Raw genomic sequence first — 13,947 nt, 5'->3', positions numbered from 1 at the left:
AAATATAATCCCCCTTGTCTCCTCTAACATAGAGTTACCACTGTAAATAAGGGACAGGAAAACTGCTATAGATTCTTTTATGCAAAAGGGAGGAAATGGATGGCACATTACAGGTAAAGGTCCATAGCCATTCTAAAGTAAAGATAGACCTGTGCCAACAACTGGGGCCCAGTCTATATGCCATGAATTGTTCTCCATGGCTCTTGTATCTGATTTCTGAGCCATGCTTCCTTTTTAATGAAAAATGGCATTAGTTTGCAATAATTAATTTTCCTAATAGAAGGTTGAGGTCTCAAATGCCCCTTTTTCATTTTAGTTCAAGTTAATATTGCTTGTACTGATACATTTCTTAAAATACTCACAAACAGCAAACCTCTGTGGCTTTCCTATAAATCTTACTGAGATTCATCCCATTATTCCAAAGCCACACACAGAAATCTCTGCAATAAAGTTCCCTTGCTACCTGAGCTGAGAGTTAGGGAGCTGTGATAAAATGCCCATAATATTCTTAGAAGCACATTATTTCTACTTAATAGAGTCTACAAAATACTGACAAAATTTTCTCAGGTTTTAACAAAAAGTGACATCCTTGACATCTTATGTGCAGTTCCTTATATCTGTATTGTACTGATAGCAGTCTGGATTTGATCTTTGTCCTGAGGCCGTTGTTTAATTTGAGAGTTTGCTATTACTGCTCAACAAACCACTCCACAATTTAGTGGCTTAAAACAATAATTTATCCTCCAAGGTTCTACCTGGGGATATCTTCTTTGAGGTGACTGTGGTCATTCGGGGCTAGTCCTAAAATTTTCCAAATGTCCAAGATGGCTTCTTCATTTATTTGTCTGGTGCATCAGCTAGTATGGAAGGAACACCTGCCCACTAGCTGGGCATCAAACTTGACATGTGGCATCTCCACCTGGCTAGCTTAACTTTTCTTGCATTATGGCTGTCTCAGGTTAGTCAGAATTCTGAAACCTGAATAAATGATCCAAAAGAACCAGGTGGAAGCTGTAAGCTTTCTTGTAAACTAGCCCCAGAAATAATACTGTGTCATCCTTGCCATGTTTGATTGGTCAAAAATAAGTTAGCGCATCACCAGGCCAGCCAAGAAGCAACAGGGCAGACTATGCAGGTGTATGAAGACTAAAAGGAGTGGTTCATGCAGAGGGGGAGAATTTTACAACTTGCTCCCACATTTATATAGGTAATAAGTGGCAGAACTAGAGTTTTAACCTTGATTTGATGGCTGCCAAAGTCTATACTTCTAACCAATATATTTTGCCCCTGTATTTCTTTTTTTTAAAGGTTATGTATGTCAAGAAATTTGTTCATCTCTCTATCTTATTGCTTTTGGGGAAGTATGGTTGTTAGTTTTATGTATCAACTTGTTTAGGCTGTAATGCATAGTTATTTAAATAAACATTAATCTAGGGGTTGCTGTGAAGATACTTAGTAGATGCAGTTAACATCTACAGTCAGTTTACTTAAAAAAAAGATTATCCTCACTAATATGGGTGGGTGTTACTCAATCAGTTGAAAGTTTCTGAAAATCAAAAACCTGAGGTTTCCTGGAGAAGAAGAAATTCTCCCTTAAGACTGCATCTGAGGGAATTCCCTGGCAGTCCAGTGGTTAGGACTCCATGCTTGCATTGCAGGGGACATGGGTTCAATCCCTGGCCATGGAACTAAGATCCAAGCTGTGCAGCGTGGCCAAAAATAAAGGAATAAATAAAAAATGACTGCATCTGAGTTTCCAGCTTGCTGGTCTGCCCTACAGATTTGATATTTGCTAGCCTCCACAATTATATGAGCCAATTCCTTAAAATTAATCTTTTTATATGCATGTGCACATGCATAATAATTACATACATATATAATATATAATGTATATGTGCATATTTTATTATATGAAATATGTATATGTGTGTATAATATGTATAATGTTATACATTGTTATACATTGTTATATAATGTTATATGTGAGCATATATACATATACATATTTGTATATATAAAGTATATATTCATATTATATAATAGCATATTATACTATTACATAAATGTAGATGTATATATGTAATATATGCATATGTATATATAAATATATATAAATATAACCTACTGTTTCTATTCTCTGGAGAGCCCTAAGTAATACAGGGGTATGTATTTGGCCTGACTATTACAGGGATATGTACAAGGGAATGGCATTTAATTTGGGACCACATAAAAGTAGTTCACATTTGTGGGTTTAAACTGCCTCGTTTTGTAAACCTCACCATTTCAAAAGGCTCTATATGTGTATGTAACAAAGTTGCCTTTAAAGTGCTTTTATGCACTGATGCCAAGTGTCTTTAAAACTTAAAAAAATAAAAGCAGATTCTATACTATTCATACTAAAGACCATTAGAATATGGTGATATCTTTATAATACCAAAGCATCCACAATCCCATCGTGTATCTAACAAGTTGAGCAAATAGAAATGAAACAAAACAAAAAGCATAATATGTATAATTTGGCATTAAAGAAAAGACACAGAACAACAGGATGCAGTCGTGACAATATCATATCATATCTGCATAAAAGTGTTTTTGTTGGTTTGGGCAAATCTAGACAAAGCTTAAACTAATTAGAAAGTAGATTTGCATGGCTTTTTGGCAAAATGCACTGAATGGGATGGAGGTACTGCTAGAGCTTTGGGGCTTTTACATTAAGCTCCAGCTGGGCCCAGCAGACACTGTCCAAAAGATGACCTCCAAATAATTAAATGATTTCCATATGTTTGCTCAGGTCTACTCTTCTAATTTGAATGTTGCCATCTTTTTCCAAGCCCACTGCTTCTTACTGTGCTGGAACAACGCTTAGAGGAGACTCACAATTGGAAACCATCAAATATTCTACAATTGAATGGTTTCAAAAAAACAGAAAACTACAATAGTTGGTCCTTTAAAACGGAGCCATTTTAAGTATGATACCATTAGCTTGATTTTAGGTTAGAGAACTCTCATTTGGGTTGGGTTTTTGGAAACAGGTAGTTTAAAGAATAAAATTGTTTGAAAAATGGTGTTGCATTAATAACAAAGGGAAAATAAATGAAACTCTGTATTTCTCAAAATGAAACTTAGTATCCACCAACTTTTTACAGTAGAATACATTTTCTACTGACAGAGAGCATACTCAACGTTAATTTTGAACATCTTATTCGAAATTTCTTTAAATAAGAGAATACGATTAGGTTTTCAATCAGCCCTTATTGACTATGTGACTAGATAGATTTTAATAAAATATAACAGAGCTACTAGAACACATGGTATGAAATGCTGTATCAAAGTTGTTGTAAATCAGAGCTTTTACAACATGAAGGAGGTTAACTTCAATATGATTATTTTAAAATTTATGTACCACCCCTCTTCTATTTCATGCAGGGAACTCTTTTTCAACATCTACCTATAGTCAGTTTAAGAACTATGACCTCTTTCCTGTATGCCAGCAGTTGGCAAACTAAGGCCCTATTTTGTACATGAAATATTTTGGGGACACAGCCATGCCCATTTGCTTCTGTATTGTCTATGGCTACTTTTTGCTCTCCAACACAGAACGGAGTAGTTGTGACAGAGATGGTATGGCCTGCAAGTCAGAAATATTTACTATCTGATCCTTTACAAAGTTTGCCAACTCCTGTTTATAATGAAAAAGTAATAAAAAGAGCACCACCTAACTGGATACATTTATTCATTCATTCTATGAACACTTTTTGAGCGCTTACTGTGTTTCAAGATTGTGTTATACAATCTGTCTACAAAGATGAACAAGACACCAAAACTGACTCTAAAGATCAAATGTTCCACAGAAAGAGAGTCATGAAATTAAACAACTGCAACGTAGTACAATGGATGCTGTAAGAAGCAGGTTTGAATTTTACATTAGAGAAGAAGACAAAGCAGCTAAGTGTATAGGAGCAGGGAAATGGTGATATTTGATCAGCATCTTAAGGTAGAAATTTTCATTCACAAGGTTGGATGAGAATGATATTCAGACAGAAAGTAATGCATGTGTTAACCCCTGGAAAAGTGAAACATTGTCTTATGTAGAAGGATTATCAAGTGTAAGAGTTAGAGCTGTGACCCACAGGGAGTAACAATCAATAGAACTGCATGTGTGGACCAGGGCTCTATTCAATACTAAAGCATTTACTGAAGGGTTATGGGGAATCATTGGAACAGTTTAGAAAAGGAAGCTGCATGATCACATTTGCATAACATGATAACTCAGGCAAGAATTTAAGGATTAACAAGAGTGAAAAATAGATAGGAGTTATAAGAATATAAACTAAGGCAAGGTTTATGTTAGTAGGAAGTTACAGAAACCCAACTTGAATTGACCTAGGCAATATGTATGTCTATATATACATCTATATCTATATCTATGTATCTGTCTATGTATCTATCTATCTAAAATCAGGCTTATTCATTTGGATGCCATCCACAGATCCAGATCTGTATTCCCGCAGCTCAATGTTCTCAGTAAAGGAAAACTTCTACTTCCCAATAGTTCTAACCAAATTAACCCAACTCTTTGCCAGATTTTGTTCTCATGCCATTCCTAAATAAACCACTATGCCCTGACTTAAAAGGAGACAGGAATTTTTACCCATGCATGGGTTTGAAGTGACAAGCAGTAACATATATTAACTTTTTAAAGTTTTATCAAGGATTTATTTTAGTTCGGTTGAGCCTATATTGTCTGATTGTTACGTTGTGCCAGGCAGTGAGTGGTTGGAAATGCAGTGTTGGAGAAGCTGCGTCTGTTTTTGAGGATCTTTTCATCTAGTCAATGAGGGAAAAGTCGGTAGGTGAATAAAGATATAAGCAAGGTCAGGTTTCTGTAAGAACACAAGAGAACCAAGTAGGGGAGGAAGGCATTGTCAGAAAGGCCACCCAGGAGAAGAATTGTCTAAAATGAGAATTGACAGGGAGTAGAATCTAGCCAGTGTAGGGAAAGAAGCAGGTTGCAAATAGACAAAAGGGAAATATACAAATCCTTGGCATTGAGGCCAACTTAAAGGGGACGGTAGCCATGAGGAGAGATGGATTCCAAGGTGTAAAATCCGAAACCAAACCATGAAGGTTAGAGACACTCTGATAAAATACTTGAACTTTATTTTGAGGAAAATTGGATCAACTAAATAATTTTTTTTTTTTTTTTTTTCAGTACTTGGGCCTCTCACCGTTGTGGCCTCTGCCTTTGCGGAGCACAGGCTCCGGACGCGCAGGCTCAGCAGCCATGGCTCACAGGCCCAGCCGCTCCGCGGCATACGGGGTCTTCCCGGACCGGGGCACGAACCCGTGTCTCCTGCATCAGCAGGAGGACTCTCAACCACTGCGCCACCAGGGAAGCCGAGACTGAATAATTTTAAGTTGGTGGAGGATCATGATCAGATGTGCTCTTTAGGACAAACACTCAGCTATATTGAGATCGTTTAGTGTCCTTTGGAATCTCATTTTAAGCGAACAGCAGGCAGGTAGAGAGCTTATTTCAACTCAAAGAATGGAGAGATTCAGAGCAGGCACAGTACAGCTGTTCTTCCACTCACGGTGTAACCACTCTGAACTTCAGCTTGTTTCCTCTGTGTAAGGGGAATAATAATATTTCCTACTTTATAGGATTGTCTGGGAAACAACTGAGATAATGTAATACAAGAACTCTATAATAAAGCCAAACACATAGGAATTGCTCAATGAATTGACTCTATTTTTATTATCATTATTATTATGAGTAATTTTTGAACAATGTTTTTCAAGGCATTCTATTTTTCTGTGATGTTCCATAGATCTTGAGATTGTGTGGGAGAGGGAGAGGGAGACCGAATGAGAGAGAAGAAGGAAGAGCAAGAATGGGAGAGGCCAAAACAGTGAGAGGCCCGCGTACCGCAAAAAAAAGAATGGGAGAGAGATGCTTATCTGTTTCAGAGAACGGGGAGATTTCATTTCAATTGATAGGAAGACCTGTATAAATTCTATCATAAACAAACATTATGTTTACAGTTAGCAAAATGCATTAACCACTGGGGTGAAATGAAGCAGCTGCTTAACAGAGCAGAGCCTCTCTGCAGGGGGAAAAGAATACTTTAGTCAACCGAAACCATAGGCCCCGGTGTTACTCAAAACACGTTTCAGGTAAAGATCATAATGTGTATTTTCACAGTATTAATTAAAAAAGCAAACTATTATCTGGAGGCAAATTAAAATGAAGAAGCTGTTTGATTAAAACTTCTATGGACCAAACATTACCAGTAGGTAGTCTCATAGAATCCAAGTGGAAATCAGGGTTAAGGGTAAAGCAGATCACACATACCCACAGTGACGCACAACTAAATTTGCATAGTTTTACAATTTTCACTAATGAGAGAATAGCCATTTGGTTTTATAAAGCAAATCAGGGAAGTGTATTGATAATTCTAGTTGTTTCTCACTCCCTAAAGAATCTAGCAAATATTATTTTGGTATAATAAGACTTCTTTAAGAGACGCATGGCTTTAGTCAAAATGTCATGGAAATCTCTTCCTTCCTTTTCCAAACTTTTTTTTCATTTCTGTTTGTGTCTGTGCCACAGCCATCATGTATGCTTTATGGTTAGATGAGGACTCTTCTCCCTTTAAATGTGATGCCCAAAGACCAATATAGACACGTGGCTGGCTTTGTCTTTAACAAAGTAGAGCAGTGATATCTGGAGTGCTTTGAAACATATCACAAGCCCTCAAATACGCCGACCAACACACCTGAAATTCCCCTGTTTTGGTGGGTTACACAGCAGCTATTCAAAAATCCTATTTTTTAAACTAAAATACAATTATCTCTAGAAAAAAAGATAGTAATAAATTCCATAGGGCAACTGAATTGATTAGATCCCTTTCCTTTTTTGCAGAAAAGGCTGAGGGTGGTGGTGGGCAAATAGACCAAAGGAGAAATTCAGATAGAGGAAAGGCCCAGAATAAGGAAACATAGTCTTTGGGAAAGAGGAACTGCTACTAAAGATGCCTGATAGGGCTCGTCGTAGAACAGACAACACTATAGCTTGCTTCTTGCCTATGTCTGTTAAAGGATTTCATACAAGCAACTAGAGTGGAGACTTGGGAGGAAACTCTTAAATTCAGACATCCCAGAGGGACTCTCAGTCTGCTCATTAATGCCTGATTTACTTATTCTTTCTGATCTCTTGTCTTGCAAAATAAATTTATCTCTGCTTCTTTCATATTATTTCTGACCCCCCTAAAGAAACTCTTAAATTATTATTAATGCCCTTAATATTTTTTGCTAACTCCCACATATTTCATCTAAGTTCCTCCTTGGTTTAATTCTTCTCTGTTTTTCCATGTCACCGTCAGCTCCCATTTTGATTGATGTTTTCTCCAGAGGTCACATCAGAATAGAAGTCAGAGGTGACCACCATCCTCACAAGGAATAATCTAACTCTGAATTCCTCACATCTCTAAACAAGTATATAGATGGCCAAGTCCTCTGCAAACTTAAAATGATTCCCACCATCTTCTTGTTTTATGAAGCATGCCACATTTACAATTATAAATGAAGGAATAAGCAAAGAATCTAGGAATATTGCCTAGCTCCACTTGGTGATTTTCAGATGGTTAGAAAAAGAACAAAGGCTTCCGGTTTCTAGGGCGCTTGTCTTAACTAATACACAGAACTGCATGAATACATAATGCAGATGAAAACAACAGGAAGGGTCAATATGACTCTTTCTCTGCATTCTGACACTTCGGCTGGGCAAAGATCCACCTGCACCACCATATGTACAGCAGAGAACTGAAAAGCTCTTCTCTTTGACCTCTTGGGATTCCTACATCAGATGCGATTGAGCTGAAAGCAACAGCTGGCTTGCAGATGTGCACAATTTATCCACATTTAAGTAGCCTGGGCAGAGGCAGAGACATCTTTGAATGTGTACCCAATTCCATGTGGTCAATCAAAAGACTTCGGTCTATTTGGATGTCTCTGGGACCCATGTCTTCCCTTTGTTTACAGGATGATGGAAACAGACTGGAGGGGGATTTTAACTGTGTTGGGGGTAAAGTGAGCATTTGAGACTGGGTCAGTATGTGGAGTCAAGTCAGATGGATAATGGATGGTGTGATGGTCCTGGAATGCAGGCTTAGACTGCCCACTTGCAAACACATACTTATGAAGGAGTGATCTCATGAAAGAAAATGAGGCAAGATCTAGCTGATGTGGCTGGAAATTGCATGAACTAAGAATTAGATAACCTAGGAGGCAAAGTTACAGACCTACCAATCACCAGAGAATGAGCAGGGTCTTTTTTAATATATGCATGTAACTTAGCCCATGTCGTCTTTTTGCCTTGGTAAAAGACAAAAGTGTACATAATGTTTATCTTTTCTGGAATCCTTTTGCCTGACCCAGACATAGACAGGATCAACAGACAGAAAGCTGAAATATAATATTAGAAACAGCCCACTTTCAGTTTGTAGGTACTTTAAGTTACCAGAAAGTGACAGATTTTATCTTTTCAATCTAATTACACTAAAATAGATTCAGAGGGGACTTGGTGCCTGAGGAAAGTGTAGTGCTGGATAGTGTTTTAGGCCAGGCTCCACCATCTATGTTTTATTCTGGTCTCGGGTCAGCCGTCTACCAGCTACACCATCCCTAACATTGGCTAGGGATTTGATTAGCTCCTCAGTTACTTAGTCAGACTGGCAGGCTGTTCCTTGGTGCTTAGGAAGGATGGTTCTGAGCTGCTCTCTAATTGTGAAACTGATTAGTTACAGAGCCCTCATGGGTGACTTATAATCTTTACTTTAATATTTTGTAGTTGAAAATAGAAATTCCATAATAATATAAAAAGTTATTTTCATTCATTCTCTTAATTTCTATTAATGGCTTACTAAAATTGTTAATCCTAAACAGAGATTTAATTTCAAATTTTCAAAATGAATATATTAATTAAAAAAATTAGAAACATACATGTATTTCAAAATATCAAAAAACTATTATACAAAGAACCCACTTTTTTGTACAGCAGGTTATAAAATTTGAGGCAAGTACAAACGCTTGGGGAAAATATAGCACAATAGCTAAAGCAAGAGCTATACTAAATAATCATGCATATCAAAGAGCTAAAATACATTGCACATATATATTTACAATTTAACCTGATAATATTTCCTATGAGGCATCTTTCCCCATCCCAGACTTATAAAAATTTGTTTTTGTCTATTTAGCTACCTGCAAGTCTTTGAAAGATTCACTAAAATAAATAAACTTCCTTTACTTTAACCTACATACCCCCCTTTTCTCACATTGCCCTTGCCCATGTCTCAGGATATCCAAAGAATCTTGAAAACAACACAAACAGGAATGGAATTGTACAGCATGACTGAACCTTCCTTATTCATGGCTGGCTCCACTTGAAAGAGGGGAAAGAATGCATAGCAATGTAAGTCTACATGCACAGCTTTTGATTTGGTCCATGAATTATAGATGCACTTCTGAGGGGCCATTTCCCTTATGATTTCTGATGCAAAAACAGTGGATAAATATCTAATGCACCTGATCCAATATGTTAATCAGGCAGTAAGGTAGATACCCATGGTCTCTCTATGCTAAGTTTAATTAATGGCATGTATAACTCTATAGTCCCTTTCTCGTCTCCTTAGACACTACATAATGGGATACATTCTCCCACAAGAGCTGGAAAGTTTGTGTTTTCTAGTCATGAAGTTTTGCTCTCTATTGTAAGGTCAGCACATTCATTTCCCAGCACCCCCAGTTCCCAACTGCTATTTAAGCTATTAGTTCATTGAGTTCATCTGTTATGGGTCTGCTTTAACATGCTTGCCAAAGGCTTTGAGAACTGTTCTCACTCTGCTATTTCTTTGTGCTAATGAATCACTTTGAACTAGTCAGATATAGCCTCACCATTGAATGTAATTCCTTATGTGAGTTCAATGTAAAAAACCAGGCTGAACACTTCCACCTGCTCATGCAGCTATATCGTCTGTTCCTTTGTGAGGTGTCAAGAATATCTACAAGTTTGTGGAGGGGGAAGTCTTCTTGCTCTGTCAACGTGATAAGATGTGGCACAAGACCTATGTGTAAAGTGCCAAGATATATCCATAAAATAAATAGGAAGAACTTACATACGTATAAAGCTACTCAGAGTTCTCAGTAGATACAACTGAACTTGGCTTTTGAAATTAAATACTCTCTTTCATGTGATTACAATTCTGATCATTATTATGATGATTCATTTAGCATTAGATTTCTCTAGAGTTCTCCATTTAAATGGGATAACTCTGATCCAAATGAGATTTGTCATGGCCATAGGTATATCATTCAGGAACTTAAAAAAGTAGTATTTCAGTTTATCTGTTTATTTATTGTACCTTAGTGTCCTGTTTCTGAACAATCAGGGAATCTATTGTCATTTAAAATCCGAAACAGGGAGTGGATATCCTCGGAAAAAGTGGTTTGTCTACCTCTTCAGACTCCATGACAGGGAAGACCCACAAGTCATACAGAAAACGTATCATTTGTAGCTGTAGACTATTCGGGCTTTAACCTGATGACTGAAACCACAGCCAGGTTGTTGTCTAGCTTATATGAGGGACACAATATCTTTCCTTTTAAGAAATGAATCACAAAAATCTCAGTCATTTTAAATTAATTCATGAGATAAAGATTCTGGGTTTTGTTATATATTCTCATTTCAAGCAGGAGATGCTCTTCTGAGAACCAGGATCTGGCATAAAGTTTATGTCTGTCTACTTCCATAGTAGCTTACCCTTTTACAGCTTTCTCTACTAAAAACTGTCTCCAGGGCTTCCCTGGTGGCTCAGTGGTTGAGAGTCCTCCTGCCGATGCAGGGGACACGGGTTCGTGCCCCAGTCCGGGAAGATCCCACGTGCTGCGAAGCGGCTGAGCCCGTGAGCCATGGCCGCTGAGCCTGCGTGTCCAGAGCCTGTGCTCCACAACGGGAGAGGCCACAACAGTGAGAGGCCCGCGTACCGCAAAAAAAAAAAAAAAAAAAAAAAAAGGCAGGTCCTTATTACTTATCTATTTTGTACATATTAGTGTATATATGTCAATCCCAACCACCCAAATCATCCCACCACCACTCCCCCCCCCCACCACTTTCTCCCCTTGGTGTCTATACGTTTGTTCTCTACATCTGTGTCTCTATTTCTGACTTGCAAACTGGTTCATCTGTACCATTTTTCTAGTTTCCACATATATGAGTGAATATATGGTATTTGTTTTTCTCTTTCTGACTTATTTCACTCTGTATGACAGTCTCTAAGTCCATTTACATCTCTATGAATGACCCAGTTTCATTCCTTTTTATGGTTGAGTAATATTGCATTGTACATATACCCAGAGAAAACCATAATTCAAAAAGACACATGCACCCCAATGTTCACTGTAACATTATTTACAATAACCAGGTCATGGAAGCAACCTAACTGCCTAACGACAGATGAATGGATAAAGAAGATGTGGTACATATACACACCTGTGCATCTTTTTTCATTCATGCATCAAACATTTTTCAGCACCTACTCTGTACTAGGTGTGGCAAAAGGCATTGGGAAGATAGTGATGAACAAGACAGGCCCAATCTTCAAGGGCTCTAATCTATTAGCTCAGATCTGCTCAGTCTTCAGGAAGATGGCATTTGCTTTTTACATTTTCATTCACTGAGCATTATTTATTTTTTCTGTTATATATAGAAAGAGCTGGAAATTTAATCCAATAGGCATTTATTCTATTGATATACCTAGTATAAGCAAAGCACTATGTTAGGTGTGATAAAGAATGCAAAGATGGCTAAGACTCCATGGGTGCATAACATGGTGAGAGAAAGAGGGGGGCACTATGAGTGAGAAAATAAAGAGAGTGTGGGAAGGGGACAGTCCATCCTCTTAGGCTTGGCTGTCACAAGAACAAGGATTTGATGGAATCCTTGCAAAACTGTATAGAGACAGTTTATGGTGGGAGCACATGATAGACCCTGAGAGAAGAAAAGAGTAACTAGGGGAAAATGCAGATTAGAGATTATTGAGTTAACTCCTGAAGCTGGAAGAGGGTGTTCAAAAGTGGAGTTTCAGGAAAAAGAAAGGAAATTACAGAATATAACATGTGGAGCAAATGCAAAAAGAGTCTTAATAACATACATGGTCTTAGAATGCCTTTACTTTTTAAATTTCCTATCTGAAGAATATTCCATCACACTTAAAAAATTGTCCTCATCATTCAAGGTCTTTCTGAAGCCCTACCTACTCTATTTAACTTTCCCCACTGTTGAGCCAGTATTGCTCTCTGTCTTCTTGAAATACATACAAGCCCATTTGCCATCTAAAACAATTGTTTGCATAGAGTTCCATACACTTAATCCTTACTTGGTTGAGTTTTTTCTCCCCAGGTGTTAAGCTTCTCGAAGAAATTGTTCATCTTGTTCTTGTGTCTTTCCTCCATAGTATATAGCAACGCACATAATGAGAGCTAAAGAAATACTTACTGCTCTGACCAGGCAACATGACTTAGAGCTACAAAAATCCCTTTGAAATTCCCATCAGCAATGACTTCTGTTGACTTATGATCTTAAGACTCTTAATCAAATCTTTTCTTACTTAGTATTTATTCATCACTCCTATATACATATGCTAAGTGCTATAAAATAGATGGGACACTGACACAACCTTGACTTCTAGAAATGACTCAAGATCATTCCAAACATGACCCACACCTTAGTTCTGAGTGCCAGACTTATGTCTTCTTTCTTGTTCCAGTAATTTACCTGTACATTCTCTTATCCTTTGAAATAATTTAAATAAGTGCAGTGTATATATGGGAGGCTTCTCCATGGAAGAAAATAAATGTACTCACCAGCTGACTTTTCATTCCCGCAAAGCAAGTGCCTGGAATTCAAGGATAAGTCTACTGTTCAGCATCCCTAATTATCCCAACTTCACAATCCATACTTTAAGATGATGCTACTAACAAATCACCCAAGCTATCAAAGAGGACATGCATTTTAAAGAAACATTAAGTAATACCTTTATATGCAAACTGCTCATATGTCTAATAAAGTAGAAAAAATATTTTTCCCTTGACCATCAAAAGGTATGTGCAAATCAACATTTGAAAATGCTAAAATAATTAACCAATAGTTTGAATTTAGGGAGAATCTGATACTTTTTTTTTCTGACAGACTGACAGTGTATTATAAATTCCAACAATTTATGTTTTAAGGCCCCAGCTTCCCATGCCTGCCAGCCATGTCACAGCCTGGAGGAATTATGGCTGTTTAATCAGGGTTGAGCATTTCCATGCTCAACCTTCAACCAGTGATGCTGTGCCCATGTTTTCACCAGTGATAGATGAATCCACTTACTCTAGCGGTTCCTGCATGACAGTACTTTAGAAGCCCTGCTAAAGTTCACCTTTCTCAATATATCAAAGTTTAACAGCGCAATGACCTTCTAATATTTGTTTTCAAGCATTTATAACCAACAGTTCATTACTTTACCAACATGGAGAGGAAGGAAGCTGGCTAATGCTCACTTACAGAGCAGGTACTGCAGCAGATAGTAGGACTGGAAACTGGACTGTGGGGAATCCCATACAGAAAAGTCTAGGAGGATACTAGCCTCTTAAGCTGCTAATGGGATGAGAGAAAGAGTTAGAATTATAAGATTTTTATCTGTCTTTTAGTGTTGCTTAAAAGAGGCATGATTCCTTCCATGACATTTTTTTCTATGTATAGTTGGTCATTTCTGTTTAAAATTGTCACTCGGCCACCCCCTTTAGTCATGGCCATTCAGTCTAGACATTCTGGGATAATCCAGAAGTCTCGACAGGCAAAGCATATTCTCCTGTGCTTGGATTTGGACTCTACCCACATTTGTG

This window comes from Hyperoodon ampullatus (assembly GCF_949752795.1).
Source record: "Hyperoodon ampullatus genome assembly, chromosome: 3".
Classification (NCBI taxonomy): domain Eukaryota; kingdom Metazoa; phylum Chordata; class Mammalia; order Artiodactyla; family Ziphiidae; genus Hyperoodon; species Hyperoodon ampullatus.
Note: the sequence above shows the minus strand (reverse complement) of the source record.